Source organism: Thalassophryne amazonica, chromosome 22 (assembly GCF_902500255.1).
Source record: "Thalassophryne amazonica chromosome 22, fThaAma1.1, whole genome shotgun sequence".
Classification (NCBI taxonomy): Eukaryota; Metazoa; Chordata; class Actinopteri; order Batrachoidiformes; family Batrachoididae; genus Thalassophryne; species Thalassophryne amazonica.
The window spans coordinates 20,265,880-20,274,842 of NC_047124.1; positions in this window are offsets into that span (position 1 = coordinate 20,265,880).

Consider the following 8,963-nt stretch of genomic DNA (forward strand, 5'->3'; position numbering starts at 1 on the left):
TAAAAAGCCATCACTTGACCCAGCTATTTTAGCTAATTATAGGCCAATCTCCAACCTTCCTTTTCTCTCAAAGATTCTTGAGAGGGTAGTTGTAAAACAGCTAACTGATCACCTGCAGAGGAATGGTCTATTTGAAGAGGTTCAGTCAGGTTTTAGAATTCATCATAGTACAGAAACAGCATTAGTGAAGGTTACAAATGATCTTCTTATGGCTTCGGACAGTGGACTTATCTCTGTGCTTGTTCTGTTGGACCTCAGTGCTGCTTTTGATACTGTTGACCATAAAATTTTATTACAGAGATTAGAGCATGTCATAGGTATTAAAGGCACTGCGCTGCGGTGGTTTGAATCATATTTGTCTAATAGATTACAGTTTGTTCATGTAAATGGGGAATCTTCTTCACAGACTAAAGTTAATTATGGAGTTCCACAAGATTCTGTGCTAGGACCAATTTTATTCACTTTATACATGCTTCCCTTAGGCAGTATTATTAGACGGTATTGCTTAAATTTTCATTGTTACGCAGATGATACCCAGCTTTATCTATCCATGAAGCCAGAGGACACACACCAATTAGCTAAACTGCAGGATTGTCTTACAGACATAAAGACATGGATGACCTCTAATTTCCTGCTTTTAAACTCAGATAAAACTGAAGTTATTGTACTTGGCCCCACAAATCTTAGAAGCATGGTGTCTAACCAGATCTTTACTCTGGATGGCATTTCCCTGACCTCTAGTAATACTGTGAGAAATCTTGGAGTCATTTTTGATCAGGATATGTCATTCAAAGCGCATATTAAACAAATATGTAGGACTGCCTTTTTGCATTTACGCAATATCTCTAAAATCAGAAAGGTCTTGTCTCAGAGTGATGCTGAAAAACTAATTCATGCATTTATTTCCTCTAGGCTGGACTATTGTAATTCTTTATTATCAGGTTGTCCTAAAAGTTCCCTAAAAAGCCTTCAGTTAATTCAAAATGCTGCAGCTAGAGTACTGACGGGGACTAGCAGGAGAGAGCATATCTCACCCGTGTTGGCCTCTCTTCATTGGCTTCCTGTTAATTCTAGAATAGAATTTAAAATTCTTCTTCTTACTTATAAGGTTTTGAATAATCAGGTCCCATCTTATCTTAGGGACCTCGTAGTACCATATCACCCTAATAGAGCGCTTCGCTCTCAGACTGCAGGCTTACTTGTAGTTCCTAGGGTTTGTGAGAGTAGAATGGGAGGCAGAGCCTTCAGCTTTCAGGCTCCTCTCCTGTGGAACCAGCTCCCAATTCAGATCAGGGAGACAGATACCCTCTCTACTTTTAAGATTAGGCTTAAAACTTTCCTTTTCGCTAAGGCTTATAGTTAGGGCTGGATCGGGTGACCCTGGACTATCCCTTGGTTATGCTGCTTTAGATGTAGACTGTGGGGGGGTTCCCATGATGCACTGTTTATTTCTCTTTTTGCTCTGTATGCATCACTCCGCATTTAATCATTGGTGATCGATCTCTGCCCCCCTCCACAGCATGTCTTTTTCCTGGTTCTTTCCCTCAGCCCCAACCAGTCTCAGCAGAAGACTGCCCCTCCCTGAGCCTGGTTCTGCTGGAGGTTTCTTCCTGTTAAGAGGGAGTTTTTCCTTCCCACTGTTGCCAAGTGCTTGCTCACAGGGGGTCGTTTTGACCGTTGGGGTTTTTCATAATTATTGTATGGCCTTGCCTTACAATATAAAGCGCCTGGGGGCAACTGTTTGTTGTGATTTGGCGCTATATAAAAAAAAAGTTGATTGATTGATTGATTTCATCATGATTAATGGTCAAGAGAAGTATTTCTTGTTCATAAGAGAAATGTTCAGTGTGATCAAATTAAAAACTTGGGGTCTCTGAGTAATTTGAGACCAGAATCTGCTCTCTACCTTCAGTGGTTACTAAGCTACAAGGAGAGGTAATTTCAACAGAGTTAATGGTCAAAACAGGCATTTCTGGTAATTTGTAGAACTGTTCAATGTGATCAATTGAACACTTGGGGTCCTCAAGTAATGTAAGAGCAGAATCTGCTCTACAGCTTCAGTGGATACTGATCTACAGGAAGAGGAAGAGGTAAATTCATCAAGATTAATGGTCAAGACAGCAATTTCTGGTCATTTTAGGAAAGCTGTTCAGTGGAATCAAATAAAAACTTGGAGTCCCCAAGTACTTTAAGACCAGAGTGTGTTCTGCAGCCTCAGTGGTTACTGAAGTACAAGGAGAGATCATTTCACCAGGGTCACTGGTGAAAAGAGGCACTTCCCATCATTTACAGGAGAAACATTAAATATAATCCAATTTAAAAACTTGGGGTCCCAAAGTAATCAGCGTAGAATCTGCTGTCTTGTTTCAGTGGTTACTGAGCTACAGCGAGAGGTCATTTCATCAGGGTCATTGGTGAAAACAGGCATTTCTGGTCATTTATAAGAGAACTGTTCATTATGTTCAATTAAAAACTTGGGGTCCCTAAGTACTGTAAGACCAGAATCTGCTCAGTGGATACTGATCTACAGGAAGAGGAAGAGGTAAATTCATCAAGATTAATGGTCAAGACAGCAATTTCTGGTCATTTTAGGAAAGCTGTTCAGTGGAATCAAATAAAAACTTGGAGTCCCCAAGTACTTTAAGACCAGAGTGTGTTCTGCAGCCTCAGTGGTTACTGAAGTACAAGGAGAGATCATTTCACCAGGGTCACTGGTGAAAAGAGGCACTTCCCATCATTTACAGGAGAAACATTAAATATAATCCAATTTAAAAACTTGGGGTCCCAAAGTAATCAGCGTAGAATCTGCTGTCTTGTTTCAGTGGTTACTGAGCTACAGCGAGAGGTCATTTCATCAGGGTCATTGGTGAAAACAGGCATTTCTGGTCATTTATAAGAGAACTGTTCATTATGTTCAATTAAAAACTTGGGGTCCCTAAGTACTGTAAGACCAGAATCTGCTCAGTGGTTACTGATCTACAGGAAGAGGTAATTTAATCAGGGATAACAGTCAAGACGGCAATTTCTGCTCATTTTTAGGAAAAATGTTCAACGGGATCCAATAAGAACTTGGGGTCCAGGAGTAGTTTAAGCCAAGAGTCTGCCACAGTTAGTCGTAAAAGCTAGTGGTAGCTTCATCAGAGTGAAAGGTTAAGAAATTTCTGGTCTTTTATCTTCGAAATGCTCAGTGTGATTTAAATTTCAAACTTGGGGTCACTTTGTTAAAAGTAGAAATGCTTTCACTTTTAATGAAGTGCCTACAGAGCCAAGAGACCCCGTGCAGTTCACCTTCAAGGCTGCCATCAACATGTTAGCTGAATAAAGACACACTGGATTCTCTCACCTAGCGCATAAACAGGCCGATTGCTAACGGAACGCAAAGCATGAGTACAAATCCGCGGCACTCTGAATATGTTGAACACTTTAGCTAGTGAAGCTACGGAACAACACATGACGAAATGGTCACCAGTGGGCATGTGGGAGCCATATAATCTGCCCGGCAACACACTACCTTTTCTTTCATAAGCTGCACAACAAATCAAGTAACTCTGGTTCACCTTCTCACCACGTGTTACGATGACTGGCGACCAAATAACTCAAATCAAAGTTTGGAGCGGATCCCAAATTAATCCGTATGAGTCCTATCTGGACCTGGAAGGGCGTGTGTTCATTTCTAAAACTACTGAGCTGCTCTGACTCTAACTCCTAATTAACAAATCAACTGCACCAAATACTGCAGAGTAAAAACAGACAAATATGATGTTAATTTATCTAAGGAACAAACACACAGGGGTGATTCTTTAACTACGGGCACTACAACCCCTGGCAAAAATTATGGAATCACCGGCCTCAGAGGATGTTCATTCAGTTGTTTAATTTTGTAGAAAAAAAAGCAGATCACAGACATGACACAAAACTAAAGTCATTTCAAATGGCAACTTTCTGGCTTTAAGAAACACTATAAGAAATCAAGAAAAAAGATTGTGGCAGTCAGTAACGGTTACTTTTTTAGACCAAGCAGAGGAAAAAAATATGGAATCACTCAATTCTGAGGAAAAAATTAATCACCCTGTAAATTTTCATCCCCAAATTAACACCTGCATCAAATCAGATCTGCTCATTGACATTGACCCTATGCCATGACATTGACCCTATGTGTCTTTTTGCAAGGAATGTTTTTGCAGTTTTTGCTCTATGGCAAGATGCATTATCATCTTGAAAAATGATTTCATCATCCCCAAACATCCTTTCAATTGTCCAAAATATCAACATAAACTTGTGCATTTATTGATGATGTAATGACAGCCATCTCCCCAGTGCCTTTACCTGACATGCAGCCCCATATCATCAATGACTGTGGAAATTTACATGTTCTCTTCAGGCAGTCATCTTTATAAATCTCATTTGAAAGGCACCAAACAAAAGTTCCAGCATCATCACCTTGCCCAATGCAGATTCGAGATTCATCACTGAATATGACTTTCATCCAGTCATCCACAGTCCACAATTGCTTTTCCTTAGCCCATTGTAACCTTGTTTTTTTCTGTTTAGGTGTTAATGATGCCTTTCGTTTAGCTTTTCTGTATGTAAATCCCATTTCCTTTAGGCGGTTTCTTACAGTTCGGTCACAGACGTTGAATCCAGTTTCCTACCATTTGTTCCTCATTTGTTTTGTTGTACATTTTTCGATTTTTGAGACATATTGCTTTAAGTTTTCTGTCTTGACGCTTTAATGTTTTCCTTGGTCTACCAGTATGTTTGCCTTTAACAACCTTCCCATGTTGTTTGTATTTGGTCCAGAGTTTAGACACAGCTGACTGTGAACAACCAACATCTTTTGCAACATTGCGTGATGATTTACTCTCTTTTAAGAGTTTGATAATCCTCTCCTTTGTTTCAACTGACATCTCTCGTGTTGGAGCCATGATTCATGTCAGTCCACTTGGTGCAACAGCTCTCCAAGGTGTGATCACTCCTTTTTAGATGCAGACTAACGAGCAGATCTGATATGATGCAGGTGTTAGTTTTGGGGATGAAAATTTACAGGGTGATTCCATAATTGTTTCCTCAGAATTGAGTGATTCCATAGTTTTTTCCTCTGCTTGGTCTAAAAAAGTAACCATTACTGACTGCCACAATCTTTTTTTCTTGATTTCTTATAGTGTTTCTTAAAGCCAGAAAGTTGCCATTTGAAATGACTTTAGTTTTGTGTCATGTCTGTGATCTGCTTTTTTTCTACAAAATTAAACAACTGAATGAACATCCTCCGAGGCCGGTGATTCCATAATTTTTGCCAGGGGTTGTATTGGCCTTGTAAATGTAATTTCCACCACACTGCCTTACAATATAAAGCGCCTTGGGGCAACTGTTTGTTGTGATTTGGCGCTATATACATGCTCTGATGTCACTGTTTATCTCCATAGAAACTACCCAAACAATCTTTCATACAAACTGTTTAAATGGACATTACAGTGTTGTGGTGGAAATTACGGCAATAGTGTGGGACATTTTGTTTAAAAAAAAAAAATCACAACAGTTGTATGACATTGAATACCCCAATTATCTTTTGATTATTTTACTGATATTTTATTCAGAGATATTTTAAAACATTAGAAAAAACGTTTCTTTACCATTCATTTTTATCATTGAAGATCAAAAGTCTGGGTGTGGGACAAGCACAAAATGGCAATATTTGCATATAATGATGCTGAAAAAAAGTGAAAAAGTCATCATAGACTACTAGAACAAATTTCTTAACACACTTTCATTGTAAAGATAACTAAAAGTGTGAAATTTCCCCTTTTTTCTGTTTTTCATACAATATGATCAAAGGACATAATAAGTGCCCGTAGTCTAAGAATCACCCACACACGAAACCTGCAGACTCACCCGAGGTCTAAAAATTAGAAATGTTCCAAAATAAGATGAGAACTTATCGAGGAATGCCAAAATACCGTTGAGGTCGTCTTTTCAGGTTTGATGCAAATTTGTTGACCTTTTGTCCGCTGCAGACGCCGATCACAAACCCACTACGTGCCCTTTGAACCAGAAGGTTCGAAACGAGAGACGATTTAGGAACAGAGTTCAAGGTTTGCTAATCCTTGGATTTTCAGTTTGCCAGAAGGCACACGGGAGATGAAAAGCCTAGATTTCTTCTGTTTCATTGCATGAAAATACTTTTCTGCTCCACTGTGAAGCTTTGAGTGTTGATGCAAAATTTGCACGAGGCAGTTTCTCCAACCACAGCCACAGAAGCCTATGACTTCTTCAGAGTTGTCTTGGTGGCTTCCCTCACTCTTCTTCTTGTACGGTCACTCAGTTTTTGAGAACCGTCTCGTCCACACAGAGTTACCAAAGAGTGCGGTACTGTTTGTATTTCTTAATAACTGATGTAAATAAAGTCCAAGACATATTCAGTGACTTGGAAATGTACATGTATCCATCCCCTGAGTAATTGAAAGAAAACTGGCTGTAAAAGTGGTTATTTATAACACTAAAAGCCATTATCTATGCAACCCATCATTTTGAATTTTAGATTTTTATTTCATTTATATCAAGATGTAGAGTTTCTCTTTCACTGTGATGTTTGAGTGCAGCATTTTAGGAATTTTTACATATTATGTTATTATAAAGGTCTGGTGTTGACGGGTTCATGTACTTTTTCGTGCCAGCGTACAACTGACTTTACATATAAGACTGTGTTCCTGTGGGAGGACAGAACCCCACCAGAGGATCTTGACTAATTAGAGTTTGAGGCCGTAGTGTGATGACACAAAAGCTGCTGTTCCCTTTTTTTCTTCTTCTTCTTCTTTTTGGGTGGGTGTGTGTGTTCATTATTTTTGACACTGAAAATAAAGTTGTATCAGGATGGACTCTGCGTCAGTTTTACCGCTGAAAAGGAAAAAAAAAAGTAAACGTTTGACTTCTGACAGCTCTGGAGTTCCATTAAGAATTCTTCTAAATTTACTGTGAGAGCAAACCGCCACAGCTTGCCGCCCACAGAAACAAGGCAATCACTCACCTCAGTCCCAATACACACACACACACACACACACAGGAAGCCAGAGGAGAGTGCCAACACTAACTACTAACCGTTGCCTTCTCGCCTCAGCTCCCTGCGCACGTGCAGACGTGTAGACGCATGGACGAGGATCCGCCATAGAAAAGGTTACGTCTGGTGCCCTGCAAACACACGCTCCGACTGCAAACAACCAGCCAATCCAAATCACACGTCACCTTTGAGACCCGCCAGCACGCATCATCCACTGCGCGTGCTAGCGTTGACATATGTGCACGTACGTACACTCCTTTAGTGTACATGACATTCAGAAACGAGCAGCGTACATGCTGTAAGAAGAGAGAACCCGGGGTCACAACTCAACACGGGTTACGGGTAGGGCTAGCCGCGGCCCAGGTCATCCCCGGAGCTGAGTTTGCATCCGGCAGACTTCTCATGTATCTGCTGAAACCTGCATGTGTGCTATATTGTTTTCCAACACCAGATGGCGCCAATCCCAAAACAGCTGGTGATGCAACAAGGGTGCGATGTCGCTGAAGCAATGCGCTGAAATGTGTGAGAACATTCCGCGTCAAATGAAACATCTCTCTGAACTTCATAAATCTTTGTAGGATGATCAAAACCACCTTGACACTTGCACGATTTTGATCCCCGCATTGGCACGCAAGATTGCGCGCCAATGAGTAAAATCGTAAACTGTGCATAAAAACTGCGCATAAACTGTGTGAGGCTGTGTGCCAGTGCGCAAAGAAAACTGAAATGTTAAAAATTTCTCTCATGCATAAATTTCATGTCACTTGCGTGAATTAGTCGTGAACATTTCGCAACCTATTCGCAAACACTGCGTGTCAATGCATGTCATTGCGTGCAGGTTTGATGAGTTTACTCATTGGTGCGCAAGATTACGCGCCAGCGCAGGGGTCAAATTCGTGCAAGTGTCAAGGTGGCTTGAGATTGATAAGTAATGCCCAAGTCTTTTTAATTTGTGACAAACACGCCAACTCATTTCAGCTAATTAGCATACCCTTGCTACTTTAAACTGCCATATCTCCGAAGATATATCAGCCAAACATGTTTTGGTGTTATTCTGACTGAGCTCTACAATCTCTTATTACAAAGTGAAAGTGCAAAGCAGCCATTGCTAGTAAAATAGTTAAGATATGTTGTTGTTGTTATTAATAATGGCGTTTTTTGGGGTGAACATGAAACATATAGTAGACCATAACTCAGAGATTGTCAGAGTGATCACAAAATTTTCAGAGAATTTTGTTGAAACCATAATGACATCAAAACCAAAGCAGAGGGTTTTGGTGGCCCAAGCAGAGGGTCACCCCTTTGAATCTGGTCTGCTTGAGGTTTCTTCCTCAGAGGGAGTTTTTCCTTTATCACTGCTGCTGCTGGGGGTTGGAAAGGTTAGACCTTACTTGTGTGAAGCGCCTTGAGGCAACTGTTGTGATTTGTCTCTATATAAATAAAATAAACTGAAATTGAATTGAACCCAGCTTTCTAGCGGTTACATCTTCTGAGATATGGGTTCAAGTTAGCCATCACTAATTTTTAGTAACGATGGAAAGTTTTGGTATCATCCTCAGCCACACGTTCTATCCATTCTTCAATTAGTTTGCATTCTGTTGTATATTTCATCCTGGATTTGTAGTGGGCATCATGTTTCTCCTGGTGTTCCGACGAACCATCCTACTTCGTCGAAACATTCTACCCTAGTAGGCTGAATTTAGACGCACCTGTCAAGTTTTCTTACAGTAGTTATAAATTCGGTCATTTCCCAGTATCTGCTGTTTTGAATGATGTAAAACCACCACAAGTAGAATGCAGGATTAATCTAAACAGAACTTTATTGGCGACACCAAACACACGGGATCCACAAAGCGAACACTATGTTTATACAAGTACGCTAATATGGAGAATATCAATCAAAAACAAGCCG